Source organism: Triturus cristatus, chromosome 12 (assembly GCF_964204655.1).
Source record: "Triturus cristatus chromosome 12, aTriCri1.1, whole genome shotgun sequence".
Lineage (NCBI taxonomy): Eukaryota > Metazoa > Chordata > Amphibia > Caudata > Salamandridae > Triturus > Triturus cristatus.
Window position 1 is genome coordinate 661,887,047 of NC_140595.1, and position 20,660 is coordinate 661,907,706.

A 20,660-nucleotide genomic window follows, 5' to 3' on the forward strand; every position below is an offset into this window, starting at 1 on the left:
TTGGAGGCACACTCTGAGCAGAAAAGCACCATAAGCTGCTATGGTGCAACTCAAGATGGTGAATAGAACCTTTAATATGATGATGCTCTTCTTTTGCTAGTTTTTTCGAGTCACCTTTTATTGTAAGTAGCTGATACAGCATTTTTTGCAGCTCTTCAGTTTATGGTTATCATGTGAGAACACTGTTTTCATCATATTTATTATTCTACAAATGTATTTTTAAATGCACTGATGTGGTGTTTGCATGAAATGCAAGATGGCACATCATGGAATGTTTAAACTGAGCATCGCGGAGGATATGTGATATTTGGCACCCAGAGGAGTAGGACACGTAGATCCTATAAGAAGTAAAGACTCTCTCAAGGGCCGTCCATACTCTGAGTTTAAAGTTTACTTTTTGTGAAATGGTTTATGAAAAACAACACGGCTGCTACAGGTGAGGCTCGAACTCACAACCTCGGCATGGCTCAGTGCAAGTACTGCTGTATAAGTACCGCGCGCTAACCGATTGCGCGACTGGAGCTCTCTCTTTTCACATCTCCCCAGGTGAGCCATCTACAGCTGACCAAGTAGATGACAGACACTGCTCCATCATTCACTGTGCAAGATCGACTCACATGCTAGCATGTTATCATGACTATTAAAAATACAGTCCAAACGGAATAGATTCTATAATTGTCCTATAACATATGCTCTGTCTATTCAAAACCCCATAGAATTATATCTTGACAGTTCTGACAAAGTCTAGGGGAATCTTATGAATATTTGCAATTAGCACATAGTAAGAATTTCCCAAAAATGAAATGTAGGTCCCTGATTGGGGGAAGACGTGGAATGTGAGATCTTGCCTCAGCTGTTTTTTTCTTTTTTAGGTACAGTATATTGACACTTCAGTACCTTTTGTGAAGCAAGGTTTCAGATGGGGCTGTAGGGCAGACGAGGTGGCCGAGTGGTTAAGGCGATGGACTGCTAATCCATTGTGCTCTGCACGCGTGGGTTCGAATCCCACCTTCGTCGGAAAGCCATCAGAGTCTCTTTTGATGGCCAGCATTTCTTGTAGTATAATTACACTCTCTTTCAAGACAGAGCCAGGATCCGCTAGATGGGATCATCTGACTGTTCCATTTTAACAAGTATGTCAAATAAAGTGAAGTATTTTGTGCGTAATAGAAATTAGATCTTTCATGGAGTTTCCAGAGGATTGCCTTTCACTCACTCCTGGCTTATTAACCAGTTTGGATAAATAGATTGATAAGAAAGCAGCTCTTACTCCTAAAGTTTAGGCCGTCTCAAATGAATGACTGTTAACATATGTCTGCCCCACAGAGACAGATCACTTCTGATAAGTGGGTTCTCTATATGTCACTGATTGCAGACATACTATCTAGAGCTATCGGTATGGTCTTGAATGCGAAAACTCTTATTTTCTCATATGAAAATGTAGTTTTTCATACTTCCAAAAAAAGTGCCTTAAGCATGGTCTTCAATGTGTGCGCGCACGTGGACATTCATATGCAACTACGTTTCCATACAGAGTCTCAAAATCATAGATATATTCATACCTCAGTAAGAATACATGTTGCAATTTACATCCTGTGTGCAGACTGGCCTTGTAGCTCAGTGGCAGAGCACTGGTCTTGTAAACCAGGGGTCATGAGTTCAAGCCTCATCAGGGCCTTTTTACATGAGTCTTTCTGTATGTTGTTTTCAAGTCATTCTTCCCTGGAGTCACACCTTGCTTTAGGATTGCTTATTGCCAAGCTTCCCTTTCCTGCTTTCATATTATCAAGAAAATATCATGAAGATCATTGAATTATACATTATTGCCTCACCCCTTCCGATCGCCTGACGAACGCCTGACAAACGCCATTCTCACCCTGCCGGGCAAAGCCAAATAAGCCATGCATATTTACAGTTCCTTTGAAAGGCAGAGCGAGGACTAGGACCTCTGTTCCGACTGAATCTGCATCCACAGAAAGGATGTTATAAGGCCCTACAAATTTCACCAAGGAGATGTGAAAGTCTTCCCCCATAAAATACTTTTTTTCCCAGATACCCCGGCTCTTAGGCAAATGAGGTTACTCCTCAAAACCCCACCCCCACTCACCATAAATATCCTTCTCTCCTGCTGTCCATTCAAATGATACAAGGTATCTTGTACATAGAGAGAAAGGGAGAATAGGCAGACTTGCTTCAAAGATTTGGTGACTTTGGATGGGTGGGTTGAATGAAGAAGTGAACCTGGTTTCTGGGAAAGGAGTATCGAGATGAAGATGAGGAAAAGTGAACATGGACCACATTCATAGGTTAGAGAAATACATTTAATAGGTTGAATGGTTTTGAAAAGTGAACTTCGAGCAGTAATTGTTGGTTTTTAAACTGCAAAGAAATTAAAAATGAATGTGGGATTGGAGGCACACTCTGAACAGAAAGGCACCATAAGCTGCTATGGTGCAACTCAAGATGGTGAATAGAACCTTTAATATGATGATGCTCTTCTTTTGCTAGTTTTTTCGAGTCACCTTTTATTGTAAGTAGCTGATACAGCATTTTTTGCAGCTCTTCAGTTTATGGTTATCATGTGAGAACACAGTTTTCATCATATTTATTATTCTACAAATGTATTTTTAAATGCACTGATGTGGTGTTTGCATGAAATGCAAGATGGCACATCATGGAATGTTTAAACTGAGCATCGCGGAGGATATGTGATATTTGGCACCCAGAGGAGTAGGACACGTAGATCCTATAAGAAGTAAAGACTCTCTAGCAAGGGCCGTCCATACTCTGAGTTTAAACTTTACTTTTTGTGAAATGGTTTATGAAAAACAACACGGCTGCTCCAGGTGAGGCTCGAACTCACAACCTCGGCATGGCTCAGTGCAAGTACTGCTGTATAAGTACCGCGCGCTAACCGATTGCGCCACTGGAGCTCTCTCTTTGCACATCTCCCCAGGTGAGCCATCTACAGCTGACCAAGTAGATGACAGACACTGCTCCATCATTCACTGTGCAAGATCGACTCACATGCTAGCATGTTATCATGACTATTAAAAATACAGTCCAAACGGAATAGATTCTATAATTGTCCTATAACATATGCTCTGTCTATTCAAAACCCCATAGAATTATATCTTGACAGTTCTGACAAAGTCTAGGGGAATCTTATGAATATTTGTAATTAGCACATAGTAAGAATTTCCCAAAAATGAAATGTAGGTCCCTGATTGGGGGAAGACGTGGAATGTGAGATCTTGCCTCAGCTGTTTTTTTCTTTTTTAGGTACAGTATATTGACACTTCAGTACCTTTTGTGAAACAAGGTTTCAGATGGGGCTGTAGGGCAGACGAGGTGGCCGAGTGGTTAAGGCGATGGACTGCTAATCCATTGTGCTCTGCACGCGTGGGTTCAAATCCCACCTTCGTCGGAAAGCCATCAGAGTCTCTTTTGATGGCCAGCATTTCTTGTAGTATAATTACACTCTCTTTCAAGACAGAGCCAGGATCCGCTAGATGGGATCATCTGACTGTTCCATTTTAACAAATATGTCAAATAAAGTGAAGTATTTTGTGCGTAATAGAAATTAGATCTTTCATGGAGTTTCCAGAGGATTGCCTTTCACTCACTCCTGGCTTATTAACCAGTTTGGATAAATAGATTGATAAGAAAGCAGCTCTTACTCCTAAAGTTTAGGCCGTCTCAAATGAATGACTGTTAACATATGTCTGCCCCACAGAGACAGATCACTTCTAATAAGTGGGTTCTCTATATGTCACTGATTACAGACATACTAACTAGAGCTATCGGTATGGTCTTGAATGCGAAAACTCTTATTTTCTCATATGAAAATGTAGTTTTTCATACTTCCAAAAAAAGTGCCTTAAGCATGGTCTTCAATGTGTGCGCGCACGTGGACATTCATATGCAACTACGTTTCCATACAGAGTCTCAAAATCATAGATATATTCATACCTCAGTAAGAATACATGTTGCAATTTACATCCTGCGTGCAGACTGGCCTTGTAGCTCAGTGGCAGAGCACTGGTCTTGAAAACCAGGGGTCATGAGTTCAAGTCTCATCAGGGCCTTTTTACATGAGTCTTTCTGTATGTTGTTTTCAAGTCATTCTTCCCTGGAGTCACACCTTGCTTTAGGATTGCTTATTGCCAAGCTTCCCTTTCCTGCTTTCATATTATCAAGAAAATATCATGAAGATCATTGAATTATAAATTATTGCATCACCCCTTCCGATCGCCTGACGAACGCCTGACAAACGCCATTCTCACCCTGCCGGGCAAGCCCTGCCGGGCAAAGCCAAATAAGCCATGCAAATTTACAGTTCCTTTGAAAGGCAGAGCGAGGACTAGGACCTCTGTTCCGACTGAATCTGCATCCACAGAAAGGATGTTATAAGGCCCTACAAATTTCACCAAGGAGATGTGAAAGTCTTCCCCCATAAAATACTTTTTTTCCCAGATACCCCGGCTCTTAGGCAAATGAGGTTACTCCTCAAAACCCCACCCCCACTCACCATAAATATCCTTCTCTCCTGCTGTCCATTCAAATGATACAAGGTATCTTGTACATAGAGAGAAAGGGAGAATAGGAAGACTTGCTTCAAAGATTGGTGACCTTGGATGGGTGGGTTGAATGAAGAAGTGAACCTGGTTTCTGGGAAAGGAGTATCGAGATGAAGATGAGGAAAAGTGAACATGGACCACATTCATAGGTTAGAGAAATACATTTAATAGGTTGAATGGTTTTGAAAAGTGAACTTCGAGCAGTAATTGTTGGTTTTTAAACTGCAAAGAAATTAAAAATGAATGTGGGATTGGAGGCACACTCTGAACAGAAAGGCACCATAAGCTGCTATGGTGCAACTCAAGATGGTGAATAGAACCTTTAATATGATGATGCTCTTCTTTTGCTAGTTTTTTCGAGTCACCTTTTATTGTAAGTAGCTGATACAGCATTTTTTGCAGCTCTTCAGTTTATGGTTATCATGTGAGAACACTGTTTTCATCATATTTATTATTCTACAAATGTATTTTTAAATGCACTGATGTGGTGTTTGCATGAAATGCAAGATGGCACATCATGGAATGTTTAAACTGAGCATCGCGGAGGATATGTGATATTTGGCACCCAGAGGAGTAGGACACGTAGATCCTATAAGAAGTAAAGACTCTCTAGCAAGGGCCGTCCATACTCTGAGTTTAAACTTTACTTTTTGTGAAATGGTTTATGAAAAACAACACGGCTGCTCCAGGTGAGGCTCGAACTCACAACCTCGGCATGGCTCAGTGCAAGTACTGCTGTATAAGTACCGCGCGCTAACCGATTGCGCCACTGGAGCTCTCTCTTTGCACATCTCCCCAGGTGAGCCATCTACAGCTGACCAAGTAGATGACAGACACTGCTCCATCATTCACTGTGCAAGATCGACTCACATGCTAGCATGTTATCATGACTATTAAAAATACAGTCCAAACGGAATAGATTCTATAATTGTCCTATAACATATGCTCTGTCTATTCAAAACCCCATAGAATTATATCTTGACAGTTCTGACAAAGTCTAGGGGAATCTTATGAATATTTGTAATTAGCACATAGTAAGAATTTCCCAAAAATGAAATGTAGGTCCCTGATTGGGGGAAGACGTGGAATGTGAGATCTTGCCTCAGCTGTTTTTTTCTTTTTTAGGTACAGTATATTGACACTTCAGTACCTTTTGTGAAACAAGGTTTCAGATGGGGCTGTAGGGCAGACGAGGTGGCCGAGTGGTTAAGGCGATGGACTGCTAATCCATTGTGCTCTGCACGCGTGGGTTCAAATCCCACCTTCGTCGGAAAGCCATCAGAGTCTCTTTTGATGGCCAGCATTTCTTGTAGTATAATTACACTCTCTTTCAAGACAGAGCCAGGATCCGCTAGATGGGATCATCTGACTGTTCCATTTTAACAAATATGTCAAATAAAGTGAAGTATTTTGTGCGTAATAGAAATTAGATCTTTCATGGAGTTTCCAGAGGATTGCCTTTCACTCACTCCTGGCTTATTAACCAGTTTGGATAAATAGATTGATAAGAAAGCAGCTCTTACTCCTAAAGTTTAGGCCGTCTCAAATGAATGACTGTTAACATATGTCTGCCCCACAGAGACAGATCACTTCTAATAAGTGGGTTCTCTATATGTCACTGATTACAGACATACTAACTAGAGCTATCGGTATGGTCTTGAATGCGAAAACTCTTATTTTCTCATATGAAAATGTAGTTTTTCATACTTCCAAAAAAAGTGCCTTAAGCATGGTCTTCAATGTGTGCGCGCACGTGGACATTCATATGCAACTACGTTTCCATACAGAGTCTCAAAATCATAGATATATTCATACCTCAGTAAGAATACATGTTGCAATTTACATCCTGCGTGCAGACTGGCCTTGTAGCTCAGTGGCAGAGCACTGGTCTTGAAAACCAGGGGTCATGAGTTCAAGCCTCATCAGGGCCTTTTTACATGAGTCTTTCTGTATGTTGTTTTCAAGTCATTCTTCCCTGGAGTCACACCTTGCTTTAGGATTGCTTATTGCCAAGCTTCCCTTTCCTGCTTTCATATTATCAAGAAAATATCATGAAGATCATTGAATTATAAATTATTGCATCACCCCTTCCGATCGCCTGACGAACGCCTGACAAACGCCATTCTCACCCTGCCGGGCAAGCCCTGCCGGGCAAAGCCAAATAAGCCATGCATATTTACAGTTCCTTTGAAAGGCAGAGCGAGGACTAGGACCTCTGTTCCGACTGAATCTGCTTCCACAGAAAGGATGTTATAAGGCCCTACAAATTTCACCAAGGAGATGTGAAAGTCTTCCCCCATAAAATACTTTTTTTCCCAGATACCCCGGCTCTTAGGCAAATGAGGTTACTCCTCAAAACCCCACCCCCACTCACCATAAATATCCTTCTCTCCTGCTGTCCATTCAAATGATACAAGGTATCTTGTACATAGAGAGAAAGGGAGAATAGGCAGACTTGCTTCAAAGATTTGGTGACCTTGGATGGGTGGGTTGAATGAAGAAGTGAACCTGGTTTCTGGGAAAGGAGTATCGAGATGAAGATGAGGAAAAGTGAACATGGACCACATTCATAGGTTAGAGAAATACATTTAATAGGTTGAATGGTTTTGAAAAGTGAACTTCGAGCAGTAATTGTTGGTTTTTAAACTGCAAAGAAATTAAAAATGAATGTGGGATTGGAGGCACACTCTGAGCAGAAAAGCACCATAAGCTGCTATGGTGCAACTCAAGATGGTGAATAGAACCTTTAATATGATGATGCTCTTCTTTTGCTAGTTTTTTCGAGTCACCTTTTATTATAAGTAGCTGATACAGCATTTTTTGCAGCTCTTCAGTTTATGGTTATCATGTGAGAACACTGTTTTCATCATATTTATTATTCTACAAATGTATTTTTAAATGCACTGATGTGGTGTTTGCATGAAATGCAAGATGGCACATCATGGAATGTTTAAACTGAGCATCGCGGAGGATATGTGATATTTGGCACCCAGAGGAGTAGGACACGTAGATCCTATAAGAAGTAAAGACTCTCTAGCAAGGGCCGTCCATACTCTGAGTTTAAACTTTACTTTTTGTGAAATGGTTTATGAAAAACAACACGGCTGCTCCAGGTGAGGCTCGAACTCACAACCTCGGCATGGCTCAGTGCAAGTACTGCTGTATAAGTACCGCGCGCTAACCGATTGCGCCACTGGAGCTCTCTCTTTTCACATCTCCCCAGGTGAGCCATCTACAGCTGACCAAGTAGATGACAGACACTGCTCCATCATTCACTGTGCAAGATCGACTCACATGCTAGCATGTTATCATGACTATTAAAAATACAGTCCAAACGGAATAGATTCTATAATTGTCCTATAACATATGCTCTGTCTATTCAAAACCCCATAGAATTATATCTTGACAGTTCTGACAAAGTCTAGGGGAATCTTATGAATATTTGTAATTAGCACATAGTAAGAATTTCCCAAAAATGAAATGTAGGTCCCTGATTGGGGGAAGACGTGGAATGTGAGATCTTGCCTCAGCTGTTTTTTTCTTTTTTAGGTACAGTATATTGACACTTCAGTACCTTTTGTGAAGCAAGGTTTCAGATGGGGCTGTAGGGCAGACGAGGTGGCCGAGTGGTTAAGGCGATGGACTGCTAATCCATTGTGCTCTGCACGCGTGGGTTCGAATCCCACCTTCGTCGGAAAGCCATCAGAGTCTCTTTTGATGGCCAGCATTTCTTGTAGTATAATTACACTCTCTTTCAAGACAGAGCCAGGATCCGCTAGATGGGATCATCTGACTGTTCCATTTTAACAAATATGTCAAATAAAGTGAAGTATTTTGTGCGTAATAGAAATTAGATCTTTCATGGAGTTTCCAGAGGATTGCCTTTCACTCACTCCTGGCTTATTAACCAGTTTGGATAAATAGATTGATAAGAAAGCAGCTCTTACTCCTAAAGTTTAGGCCGTCTCAAATGAATGACTGTTAACATATGTCTGCCCCACAGAGACAGATCACTTCTAATAAGTGGGTTCTCTATATGTCACTGATTGCAGACATACTAACTAGAGCTATCGGTATGGTCTTGAATGCGAAAACTCTTATTTTCTCATATGAAAATGTAGTTTTTCATACTTCCAAAAAAAGTGCCTTAAGCATGGTCTTCAATGTGTGCGCGCACGTGGACATTCATATGCAACTACGTTTCCATACAGAGTCTCAAAATCATAGATATATTCATACCTCAGTAAGAATACATGTTGCAATTTACATCCTGCGTGCAGACTGGCCTTGTAGCTCAGTGGCAGAGCACTGGTCTTGTAAACCAGGGGTCATGAGTTCAAGCCTCATCAGGGCCTTTTTACATGAGTCTTTCTGTATGTTGTTTTCAAGTCATTCTTCCCTGGAGTCACACCTTGCTTTAGGATTGCTTATTGCCAAGCTTCCCTTTCCTGCTTTCATATTATCAAGAAAATATCATGAAGATCATTGAATTATACATTATTGCCTCACCCCTTCCGATCGCCTGACGAACGCCTGACAAACGCCATTCTCACCCTGCCGGGCAAAGCCAAATAAGCCATGCATATTTACAGTTCCTTTGAAAGGCAGAGCGAGGACTAGGACCTCTGTTCCGACTGAATCTGCATCCACAGAAAGGATGTTATAAGGCCCTACAAATTTCACCAAGGAGATGTGAAAGTCTTCCCCCATAAAATACTTTTTTTCCCAGATACCCCGGCTCTTAGGCAAATGAGGTTACTCCTCAAAACCCCACCCCCACTCACCATAAATATCCTTCTCTCCTGCTGTCCATTCAAATGATACAAGGTATCTTGTACATAGAGAGAAAGGGAGAATAGGCAGACTTGCTTCAAAGATTTGGTGACCTTGGATGGGTGGGTTGAATGAAGAAGTGAACCTGGTTTCTGGCAAAGGAGTATCGAGATGAAGATGAGGAAAAGTGAACATGGACCACATTCATAGGTTAGAGAAATACATTTAATAGGTTGAATGGTTTTGAAAAGTGAACTTCGAGCAGTAATTGTTGGTTTTTAAACTGCAAAGAAATTAAAAATGAATGTGGGATTGGAGGCACACTCTGAGCAGAAAAGCACCATAAGCTGCTATGGTGCAACTCAAGATGGTGAATAGAACCTTTAATATGATGATGCTCTTCTTTTGCTAGTTTTTTCGAGTCACCTTTTATTGTAAGTAGCTGATACAGCATTTTTTGCAGCTCTTCAGTTTATGGTTATCATGTGAGAACACTGTTTTCATCATATTTATTATTCTACAAATGTATTTTTAAATGCACTGATGTGGTGTTTGCATGAAATGCAAGATGGCACATCATGGAATGTTTAAACTGAGCATCGCGGAGGATATGTGATATTTGGCACCCAGAGGAGTAGGACACGTAGATCCTATAAGAAGTAAAGACTCTCTCAAGGGCCGTCCATACTCTGAGTTTAAAGTTTACTTTTTGTGAAATGGTTTATGAAAAACAACACGGCTGCTACAGGTGAGGCTCGAACTCACAACCTCGGCATGGCTCAGTGCAAGTACTGCTGTATAAGTACCGCGCGCTAACCGATTGCGCGACTGGAGCTCTCTCTTTTCACATCTCCCCAGGTGAGCCATCTACAGCTGACCAAGTAGATGACAGACACTGCTCCATCATTCACTGTGCAAGATCGACTCACATGCTAGCATGTTATCATGACTATTAAAAATACAGTCCAAACGGAATAGATTCTATAATTGTCCTATAACATATGCTCTGTCTATTCAAAACCCCATAGAATTATATCTTGACAGTTCTGACAAAGTCTAGGGGAATCTTATGAATATTTGCAATTAGCACATAGTAAGAATTTCCCAAAAATGAAATGTAGGTCCCTGATTGGGGGAAGACGTGGAATGTGAGATCTTGCCTCAGCTGTTTTTTTCTTTTTTAGGTACAGTATATTGACACTTCAGTACCTTTTGTGAAGCAAGGTTTCAGATGGGGCTGTAGGGCAGACGAGGTGGCCGAGTGGTTAAGGCGATGGACTGCTAATCCATTGTGCTCTGCACGCGTGGGTTCGAATCCCACCTTCGTCGGAAAGCCATCAGAGTCTCTTTTGATGGCCAGCATTTCTTGTAGTATAATTACACTCTCTTTCAAGACAGAGCCAGGATCCGCTAGATGGGATCATCTGACTGTTCCATTTTAACAAGTATGTCAAATAAAGTGAAGTATTTTGTGCGTAATAGAAATTAGATCTTTCATGGAGTTTCCAGAGGATTGCCTTTCACTCACTCCTGGCTTATTAACCAGTTTGGATAAATAGATTGATAAGAAAGCAGCTCTTACTCCTAAAGTTTAGGCCGTCTCAAATGAATGACTGTTAACATATGTCTGCCCCACAGAGACAGATCACTTCTGATAAGTGGGTTCTCTATATGTCACTGATTGCAGACATACTATCTAGAGCTATCGGTATGGTCTTGAATGCGAAAACTCTTATTTTCTCATATGAAAATGTAGTTTTTCATACTTCCAAAAAAAGTGCCTTAAGCATGGTCTTCAATGTGTGCGCGCACGTGGACATTCATATGCAACTACGTTTCCATACAGAGTCTCAAAATCATAGATATATTCATACCTCAGTAAGAATACATGTTGCAATTTACATCCTGTGTGCAGACTGGCCTTGTAGCTCAGTGGCAGAGCACTGGTCTTGTAAACCAGGGGTCATGAGTTCAAGCCTCATCAGGGCCTTTTTACATGAGTCTTTCTGTATGTTGTTTTCAAGTCATTCTTCCCTGGAGTCACACCTTGCTTTAGGATTGCTTATTGCCAAGCTTCCCTTTCCTGCTTTCATATTATCAAGAAAATATCATGAAGATCATTGAATTATACATTATTGCCTCACCCCTTCCGATCGCCTGACGAACGCCTGACAAACGCCATTCTCACCCTGCCGGGCAAAGCCAAATAAGCCATGCATATTTACAGTTCCTTTGAAAGGCAGAGCGAGGACTAGGACCTCTGTTCCGACTGAATCTGCATCCACAGAAAGGATGTTATAAGGCCCTACAAATTTCACCAAGGAGATGTGAAAGTCTTCCCCCATAAAATACTTTTTTTCCCAGATACCCCGGCTCTTAGGCAAATGAGGTTACTCCTCAAAACCCCACCCCCACTCACCATAAATATCCTTCTCTCCTGCTGTCCATTCAAATGATACAAGGTATCTTGTACATAGAGAGAAAGGGAGAATAGGCAGACTTGCTTCAAAGATTTGGTGACTTTGGATGGGTGGGTTGAATGAAGAAGTGAACCTGGTTTCTGGGAAAGGAGTATCGAGATGAAGATGAGGAAAAGTGAACATGGACCACATTCATAGGTTAGAGAAATACATTTAATAGGTTGAATGGTTTTGAAAAGTGAACTTCGAGCAGTAATTGTTGGTTTTTAAACTGCAAAGAAATTAAAAATGAATGTGGGATTGGAGGCACACTCTGAACAGAAAGGCACCATAAGCTGCTATGGTGCAACTCAAGATGGTGAATAGAACCTTTAATATGATGATGCTCTTCTTTTGCTAGTTTTTTCGAGTCACCTTTTATTGTAAGTAGCTGATACAGCATTTTTTGCAGCTCTTCAGTTTATGGTTATCATGTGAGAACACAGTTTTCATCATATTTATTATTCTACAAATGTATTTTTAAATGCACTGATGTGGTGTTTGCATGAAATGCAAGATGGCACATCATGGAATGTTTAAACTGAGCATCGCGGAGGATATGTGATATTTGGCACCCAGAGGAGTAGGACACGTAGATCCTATAAGAAGTAAAGACTCTCTAGCAAGGGCCGTCCATACTCTGAGTTTAAACTTTACTTTTTGTGAAATGGTTTATGAAAAACAACACGGCTGCTCCAGGTGAGGCTCGAACTCACAACCTCGGCATGGCTCAGTGCAAGTACTGCTGTATAAGTACCGCGCGCTAACCGATTGCGCCACTGGAGCTCTCTCTTTGCACATCTCCCCAGGTGAGCCATCTACAGCTGACCAAGTAGATGACAGACACTGCTCCATCATTCACTGTGCAAGATCGACTCACATGCTAGCATGTTATCATGACTATTAAAAATACAGTCCAAACGGAATAGATTCTATAATTGTCCTATAACATATGCTCTGTCTATTCAAAACCCCATAGAATTATATCTTGACAGTTCTGACAAAGTCTAGGGGAATCTTATGAATATTTGTAATTAGCACATAGTAAGAATTTCCCAAAAATGAAATGTAGGTCCCTGATTGGGGGAAGACGTGGAATGTGAGATCTTGCCTCAGCTGTTTTTTTCTTTTTTAGGTACAGTATATTGACACTTCAGTACCTTTTGTGAAACAAGGTTTCAGATGGGGCTGTAGGGCAGACGAGGTGGCCGAGTGGTTAAGGCGATGGACTGCTAATCCATTGTGCTCTGCACGCGTGGGTTCAAATCCCACCTTCGTCGGAAAGCCATCAGAGTCTCTTTTGATGGCCAGCATTTCTTGTAGTATAATTACACTCTCTTTCAAGACAGAGCCAGGATCCGCTAGATGGGATCATCTGACTGTTCCATTTTAACAAATATGTCAAATAAAGTGAAGTATTTTGTGCGTAATAGAAATTAGATCTTTCATGGAGTTTCCAGAGGATTGCCTTTCACTCACTCCTGGCTTATTAACCAGTTTGGATAAATAGATTGATAAGAAAGCAGCTCTTACTCCTAAAGTTTAGGCCGTCTCAAATGAATGACTGTTAACATATGTCTGCCCCACAGAGACAGATCACTTCTAATAAGTGGGTTCTCTATATGTCACTGATTACAGACATACTAACTAGAGCTATCGGTATGGTCTTGAATGCGAAAACTCTTATTTTCTCATATGAAAATGTAGTTTTTCATACTTCCAAAAAAAGTGCCTTAAGCATGGTCTTCAATGTGTGCGCGCACGTGGACATTCATATGCAACTACGTTTCCATACAGAGTCTCAAAATCATAGATATATTCATACCTCAGTAAGAATACATGTTGCAATTTACATCCTGCGTGCAGACTGGCCTTGTAGCTCAGTGGCAGAGCACTGGTCTTGAAAACCAGGGGTCATGAGTTCAAGTCTCATCAGGGCCTTTTTACATGAGTCTTTCTGTATGTTGTTTTCAAGTCATTCTTCCCTGGAGTCACACCTTGCTTTAGGATTGCTTATTGCCAAGCTTCCCTTTCCTGCTTTCATATTATCAAGAAAATATCATGAAGATCATTGAATTATAAATTATTGCATCACCCCTTCCGATCGCCTGACGAACGCCTGACAAACGCCATTCTCACCCTGCCGGGCAAGCCCTGCCGGGCAAAGCCAAATAAGCCATGCAAATTTACAGTTCCTTTGAAAGGCAGAGCGAGGACTAGGACCTCTGTTCCGACTGAATCTGCATCCACAGAAAGGATGTTATAAGGCCCTACAAATTTCACCAAGGAGATGTGAAAGTCTTCCCCCATAAAATACTTTTTTTCCCAGATACCCCGGCTCTTAGGCAAATGAGGTTACTCCTCAAAACCCCACCCCCACTCACCATAAATATCCTTCTCTCCTGCTGTCCATTCAAATGATACAAGGTATCTTGTACATAGAGAGAAAGGGAGAATAGGAAGACTTGCTTCAAAGTTTGGTGACCTTGGATGGGTGGGTTGAATGAAGAAGTGAACCTGGTTTCTGGGAAAGGAGTATCGAGATGAAGATGAGGAAAAGTGAACATGGACCACATTCATAGGTTAGAGAAATACATTTAATAGGTTGAATGGTTTTGAAAAGTGAACTTCGAGCAGTAATTGTTGGTTTTTAAACTGCAAAGAAATTAAAAATGAATGTGGGATTGGAGGCACACTCTGAACAGAAAGGCACCATAAGCTGCTATGGTGCAACTCAAGATGGTGAATAGAACCTTTAATATGATGATGCTCTTCTTTTGCTAGTTTTTTCGAGTCACCTTTTATTGTAAGTAGCTGATACAGCATTTTTTGCAGCTCTTCAGTTTATGGTTATCATGTGAGAACACTGTTTTCATCATATTTATTATTCTACAAATGTATTTTTAAATGCACTGATGTGGTGTTTGCATGAAATGCAAGATGGCACATCATGGAATGTTTAAACTGAGCATCGCGGAGGATATGTGATATTTGGCACCCAGAGGAGTAGGACACGTAGATCCTATAAGAAGTAAAGACTCTCTAGCAAGGGCCGTCCATACTCTGAGTTTAAACTTTACTTTTTGTGAAATGGTTTATGAAAAACAACACGGCTGCTCCAGGTGAGGCTCGAACTCACAACCTCGGCATGGCTCAGTGCAAGTACTGCTGTATAAGTACCGCGCGCTAACCGATTGCGCCACTGGAGCTCTCTCTTTGCACATCTCCCCAGGTGAGCCATCTACAGCTGACCAAGTAGATGACAGACACTGCTCCATCATTCACTGTGCAAGATCGACTCACATGCTAGCATGTTATCATGACTATTAAAAATACAGTCCAAACGGAATAGATTCTATAATTGTCCTATAACATATGCTCTGTCTATTCAAAACCCCATAGAATTATATCTTGACAGTTCTGACAAAGTCTAGGGGAATCTTATGAATATTTGTAATTAGCACATAGTAAGAATTTCCCAAAAATGAAATGTAGGTCCCTGATTGGGGGAAGACGTGGAATGTGAGATCTTGCCTCAGCTGTTTTTTTCTTTTTTAGGTACAGTATATTGACACTTCAGTACCTTTTGTGAAACAAGGTTTCAGATGGGGCTGTAGGGCAGACGAGGTGGCCGAGTGGTTAAGGCGATGGACTGCTAATCCATTGTGCTCTGCACGCGTGGGTTCAAATCCCACCTTCGTCGGAAAGCCATCAGAGTCTCTTTTGATGGCCAGCATTTCTTGTAGTATAATTACACTCTCTTTCAAGACAGAGCCAGGATCCGCTAGATGGGATCATCTGACTGTTCCATTTTAACAAATATGTCAAATAAAGTGAAGTATTTTGTGCGTAATAGAAATTAGATCTTTCATGGAGTTTCCAGAGGATTGCCTTTCACTCACTCCTGGCTTATTAACCAGTTTGGATAAATAGATTGATAAGAAAGCAGCTCTTACTCCTAAAGTTTAGGCCGTCTCAAATGAATGACTGTTAACATATGTCTGCCCCACAGAGACAGATCACTTCTAATAAGTGGGTTCTCTATATGTCACTGATTACAGACATACTAACTAGAGCTATCGGTATGGTCTTGAATGCGAAAACTCTTATTTTCTCATATGAAAATGTAGTTTTTCATACTTCCAAAAAAAGTGCCTTAAGCATGGTCTTCAATGTGTGCGCGCACGTGGACATTCATATGCAACTACGTTTCCATACAGAGTCTCAAAATCATAGATATATTCATACCTCAGTAAGAATACATGTTGCAATTTACATCCTGCGTGCAGACTGGCCTTGTAGCTCAGTGGCAGAGCACTGGTCTTGAAAACCAGGGGTCATGAGTTCAAGCCTCATCAGGGCCTTTTTACATGAGTCTTTCTGTATGTTGTTTTCAAGTCATTCTTCCCTGGAGTCACACCTTGCTTTAGGATTGCTTATTGCCAAGCTTCCCTTTCCTGCTTTCATATTATCAAGAAAATATCATGAAGATCATTGAATTATAAATTATTGCATCACCCCTTCCGATCGCCTGACGAACGCCTGACAAACGCCATTCTCACCCTGCCGGGCAAGCCCTGCCGGGCAAAGCCAAATAAGCCATGCATATTTACAGTTCCTTTGAAAGGCAGAGCGAGGACTAGGACCTCTGTTCCGACTGAATCTGCTTCCACAGAAAGGATGTTATAAGGCCCTACAAATTTCACCAAGGAGATGTGAAAGTCTTCCCCCATAAAATACTTTTTTTCCCAGATACCCCGGCTCTTAGGCAAATGAGGTTACTCCTCAAAACCCCACCCCCACTCACCATAAATATCCTTCTCTCCTGCTGTCCATTCAAATGATACAAGGTATCTTGTACATAGAGAGAAAGGGAGAATAGGCAGACTTGCTTCAAAGATTTGGTGACCTTGGATGGGTGGGTTGAATGAAGAAGTGAACCTGGTTTCTGGGAAAGGAGTATCGAGATGAAGATGAGGAAAAGTGAACATGGACCACATTCATAGGTTAGAGAAATACATTTAATAGGTTGAATGGTTTTGAAAAGTGAACTTCGAGCAGTAATTGTTGGTTTTTAAACTGCAAAGAAATTAAAAATGAATGTGGGATTGGAGGCACACTCTGAGCAGAAAAGCACCATAAGCTGCTATGGTGCAACTCAAGATGGTGAATAGAACCTTTAATATGATGATGCTCTTCTTTTGCTAGTTTTTTCGAGTCACCTTTTATTATAAGTAGCTGATACAGCATTTTTTGCAGCTCTTCAGTTTATGGTTATCATGTGAGAACACTGTTTTCATCATATTTATTATTCTACAAATGTATTTTTAAATGCACTGATGTGGTGTTTGCATGAAATGCAAGATGGCACATCATGGAATGTTTAAACTGAGCATCGCGGAGGATATGTGATATTTGGCACCCAGAGGAGTAGGACACGTAGATCCTATAAGAAGTAAAGACTCTCTAGCAAGGGCCGTCCATACTCTGAGTTTAAACTTTACTTTTTGTGAAATGGTTTATGAAAAACAACACGGCTGCTCCAGGTGAGGCTCGAACTCACAACCTCGGCATGGCTCAGTGCAAGTACTGCTGTATAAGTACCGCGCGCTAACCGATTGCGCCACTGGAGCTCTCTCTTTTCACATCTCCCCAGGTGAGCCATCTACAGCTGACCAAGTAGATGACAGACACTGCTCCATCATTCACTGTGCAAGATCGACTCACATGCTAGCATGTTATCATGACTATTAAAAATACAGTCCAAACGGAATAGATTCTATAATTGTCCTATAACATATGCTCTGTCTATTCAAAACCCCATAGAATTATATCTTGACAGTTCTGACAAAGTCTAGGGGAATCTTATGAATATTTGTAATTAGCACATAGTAAGAATTTCCCAAAAATGAAATGTAGGTCCCTGATTGGGGGAAGACGTGGAATGTGAGATCTTGCCTCAGCTGTTTTTTTCTTTTTTAGGTACAGTATATTGACACTTCAGTACCTTTTGTGAAGCAAGGTTTCAGATGGGGCTGTAGGGCAGACGAGGTGGCCGAGTGGTTAAGGCGATGGACTGCTAATCCATTGTGCTCTGCACGCGTGGGTTCGAATCCCACCTTCGTCGGAAAGCCATCAGAGTCTCTTTTGATGGCCAGCATTTCTTGTAGTATAATTACACTCTCTTTCAAGACAGAGCCAGGATCCGCTAGATGGGATCATCTGACTGTTCCATTTTAACAAATATGTCAAATAAAGTGAAGTATTTTGTGCGTAATAGAAATTAGATCTTTCATGGAGTTTCCAGAGGATTGCCTTTCACTCACTCCTGGCTTATTAACCAGTTTGGATAAATAGATTGATAAGAAAGCAGCTCTTACTCCTAAAGTTTAGGCCGTCTCAAATGAATGACTGTTAACATATGTCTGCCCCACAGAGACAGATCACTTCTAATAAGTGGGTTCTCTATATGTCACTGATTGCAGACATACTAACTAGAGCTATCGGTATGGTCTTGAATGCGAAAACTCTTATTTTCTCATATGAAAATGTAGTTTTTCATACTTCCAAAAAAAGTGCCTTAAGCATGGTCTTCAATGTGTGCGCGCACGTGGACATTCATATGCAACTACGTTTCCATACAGAGTCTCAAAATCATAGATATATTCATACCTCAGTAAGAATACATGTTGCAATTTACATCCTGCGTGCAGACTGGCCTTGTAGCTCAGTGGCAGAGCACTGGTCTTGTAAACCAGGGGTCATGAGTTCAAGCCTCATCAGGGCCTTTTTACATGAGTCTTTCTGTATGTTGTTTTCAAGTCATTCTTCCCTGGAGTCACACCTTGCTTTAGGATTGCTTATTGCCAAGCTTCCCTTTCCTGCTTTCATATTATCAAGAAAATATCATGAAGATCATTGAATTATAAATTATTGCCTCACCCCTTCCGATCGCCTGACGAACGCCTGACAAACGCCATTCTCACCCTGCCGGGCAAGCCCTGCCGGGCAAAGCCAAATAAGCCATGCATATTTACAGTTCCTTTGAAAGGCAGAGCGAGGACTAGGACCTCTGTTCCGACTGAATCTGCATCCACAGAAAGGATGTTATAAGGCCCTACAAATTTCACCAAGGAGATGTGAAAGTCTTCCCCCATAAAATACTTTTTTTCCCAGATACCCCGGCTCTTAGGCAAATGAGGTTACTCCTCAAAACCCCACCCCCACTCACCATAAATATCCTTCTCTCCTGCTGTCCATTCAAATGATACAAGGTATCTTGTACATAGAGAGAAAGGGAGAATAGGCAGACTTGCTTCAAAGATTTGGTGACTTTGGATGGGTGGGTTGAATGAAGAAGTGAACCTGGTTTCTGGGAAAGGAGTATCGAGATGAAGATGAGGAAAAGTGAACATGGACCACATTCATAGGTTAGAGAAATACATTTAATAGGTTGAATGGTTTTGAAAAGTGAACTTCGAGCAGTAATTGTTGGTTTTTAAACTGCAAAGAAATTAAAAATGAATGTGGGATTGGAGGCACACTCTGAACAGAAAGGCACCATAAGCTGCTATGGTGCAACTCAAGATGGTGAATAGAACCTTTAATATGATGATGCTCTTCTTTTGCTAGTTTTTTCGAGTCACCTTTTATTGTAAGTAGCTGATACAGCATTTTTTGCAGCTCTTCAGTTTATGGTTATCATGTGAGAACACAGTTTTCATCATATTTATTATTCTACAAATGTATTTTTAAATGCACTGATGTGGTGTTTGCATGAAATGCAAGATGGCACATCATGGAATGTTTAAACTGAGCATCGCGGAGGATATGTGATATTTGGCACCCAGAGGAGTAGGACACGTAGATCCTATAAGAAGTAAAGACTCTCTAGCAAGGGCCGTCCATACTCTGAGTTTAAACTTTACTTTTTGTGAAATGGTTTATGAAAAACAACACGGCTGCTCCAGGTGAGGCTCGAACTCACAACCTCGGCATGGCTCAGTGCAAGTACTGCTGTATAAGTACCGCGCGCTAACCGATTGCGCCACTGGAGCTCTCTCTTTGCACATCTCCCCAGGTGAGCCATCTACAGCTGACCAAGTAGATGACAGACACTGCTCCATCATTCACTGTGCAAGATCGACTCACATGCTAGCATGTTATCATGACTATTAAAAATACAGTCCAAACGGAATAGATTCTATAATTGTCCTATAACATATGCTCTGTCTATTCAAAACCCCATAGAATTATATCTTGACAGTTCTGACAAAGTCTAGGGGAATCTTATGAATATTTGTAATTAGCACATAGTAAGAATTTCCCAAAAATGAAATGTAGGTCCCTGATTGGGGGAAGACGTGGAATGTGAGATCTTGCCTCAGCTGTTTTTTTCTTTTTTAGGTACAGTATATTGACACTTCAGTACCTTTTGTGAAGCAAGGTTTCAGATGGGGCTGTAGGGCAGACGAGGTGGCCGAGTGGTTAAGGCGATGGACTGCTAATCCATTGTGCTCTGCACGCGTGGGTTCGAATCCCACCTTCGTCGGAAAGCCATCAGAGTCTCTTTTGATGGCCAGCATTTCTTGTAGTATAATTACACTCTCTTTCAAGACAGAGCCAGGATCCGCTAGATGGGATCATCTGACTGTTCCATTTTAACAAATATGTCAAATAAAGTGAAGTATTTTGTGCGTAATAGAAATTAGATCTTTCATGGAGTTTCCAGAGGATTGCCTTTCACTCACTCCTGGCTTATTAACCAGTTTGGATAAATAGATTGATAAGAAAGCAGCTCTTACTCCTAAAGTTTAGGCCGTCTCAAATGAATGACTGTTAACATATG

The 20,660-nt window shown here is 41.2% G+C and overlaps 24 non-coding genes across 24 annotated transcripts; 17 read left to right on the top strand and 7 right to left on the bottom strand.

Moving 5' to 3' along the window:
* Positions 1-935: 935 nt before the first annotated feature.
* TRNAS-GCU (transfer RNA serine (anticodon GCU)) lies at positions 936-1,017 on the top strand. Its single transcript has one exon. It is a non-coding gene; the product is annotated as a tRNA-Ser (tRNA).
* A 589-nt stretch (positions 1,018-1,606) lies between these two features.
* TRNAT-UGU (transfer RNA threonine (anticodon UGU)) lies at positions 1,607-1,678 on the top strand. The gene has a single exon. It is a non-coding gene; the product is annotated as a tRNA-Thr (tRNA).
* A 1,160-nt stretch (positions 1,679-2,838) lies between these two features.
* On the bottom strand, positions 2,839-2,933 carry TRNAI-UAU (transfer RNA isoleucine (anticodon UAU)). The gene is made up of 2 exons: positions 2,896-2,933; positions 2,839-2,874 (listed from the first exon to the last, which is right to left on the bottom strand). It is a non-coding gene; the product is annotated as a tRNA-Ile (tRNA).
* A 412-nt stretch (positions 2,934-3,345) lies between these two features.
* Positions 3,346-3,427, top strand: TRNAS-GCU (transfer RNA serine (anticodon GCU)). The gene has a single exon. It is a non-coding gene; the product is annotated as a tRNA-Ser (tRNA).
* A 589-nt stretch (positions 3,428-4,016) lies between these two features.
* TRNAS-UGA (transfer RNA serine (anticodon UGA)) lies at positions 4,017-4,088 on the top strand. Its single transcript has one exon. It is a non-coding gene; the product is annotated as a tRNA-Ser (tRNA).
* A 1,173-nt stretch (positions 4,089-5,261) lies between these two features.
* TRNAI-UAU (transfer RNA isoleucine (anticodon UAU)) lies at positions 5,262-5,356 on the bottom strand. Its single transcript has 2 exons — positions 5,319-5,356; positions 5,262-5,297 (listed from the first exon to the last, which is right to left on the bottom strand). It is a non-coding gene; the product is annotated as a tRNA-Ile (tRNA).
* A 412-nt stretch (positions 5,357-5,768) lies between these two features.
* On the top strand, positions 5,769-5,850 carry TRNAS-GCU (transfer RNA serine (anticodon GCU)). Its single transcript has one exon. It is a non-coding gene; the product is annotated as a tRNA-Ser (tRNA).
* Positions 5,851-6,439: 589 nt separating this feature from the next.
* Positions 6,440-6,511, top strand: TRNAS-UGA (transfer RNA serine (anticodon UGA)). Its single transcript has one exon. It is a non-coding gene; the product is annotated as a tRNA-Ser (tRNA).
* A 1,174-nt stretch (positions 6,512-7,685) lies between these two features.
* TRNAI-UAU (transfer RNA isoleucine (anticodon UAU)) lies at positions 7,686-7,780 on the bottom strand. The gene is made up of 2 exons: positions 7,743-7,780; positions 7,686-7,721 (listed from the first exon to the last, which is right to left on the bottom strand). It is a non-coding gene; the product is annotated as a tRNA-Ile (tRNA).
* Positions 7,781-8,192: 412 nt separating this feature from the next.
* On the top strand, positions 8,193-8,274 carry TRNAS-GCU (transfer RNA serine (anticodon GCU)). Its single transcript has one exon. It is a non-coding gene; the product is annotated as a tRNA-Ser (tRNA).
* A 589-nt stretch (positions 8,275-8,863) lies between these two features.
* On the top strand, positions 8,864-8,935 carry TRNAT-UGU (transfer RNA threonine (anticodon UGU)). The gene has a single exon. It is a non-coding gene; the product is annotated as a tRNA-Thr (tRNA).
* Positions 8,936-10,600: 1,665 nt separating this feature from the next.
* TRNAS-GCU (transfer RNA serine (anticodon GCU)) lies at positions 10,601-10,682 on the top strand. Its single transcript has one exon. It is a non-coding gene; the product is annotated as a tRNA-Ser (tRNA).
* A 589-nt stretch (positions 10,683-11,271) lies between these two features.
* On the top strand, positions 11,272-11,343 carry TRNAT-UGU (transfer RNA threonine (anticodon UGU)). The gene has a single exon. It is a non-coding gene; the product is annotated as a tRNA-Thr (tRNA).
* A 1,160-nt stretch (positions 11,344-12,503) lies between these two features.
* TRNAI-UAU (transfer RNA isoleucine (anticodon UAU)) lies at positions 12,504-12,598 on the bottom strand. The gene is made up of 2 exons: positions 12,561-12,598; positions 12,504-12,539 (listed from the first exon to the last, which is right to left on the bottom strand). It is a non-coding gene; the product is annotated as a tRNA-Ile (tRNA).
* Positions 12,599-13,010: 412 nt separating this feature from the next.
* On the top strand, positions 13,011-13,092 carry TRNAS-GCU (transfer RNA serine (anticodon GCU)). Its single transcript has one exon. It is a non-coding gene; the product is annotated as a tRNA-Ser (tRNA).
* Positions 13,093-13,681: 589 nt separating this feature from the next.
* Positions 13,682-13,753, top strand: TRNAS-UGA (transfer RNA serine (anticodon UGA)). The gene has a single exon. It is a non-coding gene; the product is annotated as a tRNA-Ser (tRNA).
* Positions 13,754-14,926: 1,173 nt separating this feature from the next.
* Positions 14,927-15,021, bottom strand: TRNAI-UAU (transfer RNA isoleucine (anticodon UAU)). Its single transcript has 2 exons — positions 14,984-15,021; positions 14,927-14,962 (listed from the first exon to the last, which is right to left on the bottom strand). It is a non-coding gene; the product is annotated as a tRNA-Ile (tRNA).
* A 412-nt stretch (positions 15,022-15,433) lies between these two features.
* Positions 15,434-15,515, top strand: TRNAS-GCU (transfer RNA serine (anticodon GCU)). The gene has a single exon. It is a non-coding gene; the product is annotated as a tRNA-Ser (tRNA).
* A 589-nt stretch (positions 15,516-16,104) lies between these two features.
* On the top strand, positions 16,105-16,176 carry TRNAS-UGA (transfer RNA serine (anticodon UGA)). Its single transcript has one exon. It is a non-coding gene; the product is annotated as a tRNA-Ser (tRNA).
* A 1,174-nt stretch (positions 16,177-17,350) lies between these two features.
* TRNAI-UAU (transfer RNA isoleucine (anticodon UAU)) lies at positions 17,351-17,445 on the bottom strand. The gene is made up of 2 exons: positions 17,408-17,445; positions 17,351-17,386 (listed from the first exon to the last, which is right to left on the bottom strand). It is a non-coding gene; the product is annotated as a tRNA-Ile (tRNA).
* A 412-nt stretch (positions 17,446-17,857) lies between these two features.
* Positions 17,858-17,939, top strand: TRNAS-GCU (transfer RNA serine (anticodon GCU)). The gene has a single exon. It is a non-coding gene; the product is annotated as a tRNA-Ser (tRNA).
* Positions 17,940-18,528: 589 nt separating this feature from the next.
* On the top strand, positions 18,529-18,600 carry TRNAT-UGU (transfer RNA threonine (anticodon UGU)). Its single transcript has one exon. It is a non-coding gene; the product is annotated as a tRNA-Thr (tRNA).
* A 1,174-nt stretch (positions 18,601-19,774) lies between these two features.
* Positions 19,775-19,869, bottom strand: TRNAI-UAU (transfer RNA isoleucine (anticodon UAU)). The gene is made up of 2 exons: positions 19,832-19,869; positions 19,775-19,810 (listed from the first exon to the last, which is right to left on the bottom strand). It is a non-coding gene; the product is annotated as a tRNA-Ile (tRNA).
* Positions 19,870-20,281: 412 nt separating this feature from the next.
* On the top strand, positions 20,282-20,363 carry TRNAS-GCU (transfer RNA serine (anticodon GCU)). The gene has a single exon. It is a non-coding gene; the product is annotated as a tRNA-Ser (tRNA).
* The last annotated feature ends 297 nt before the right edge of the window (positions 20,364-20,660 follow it).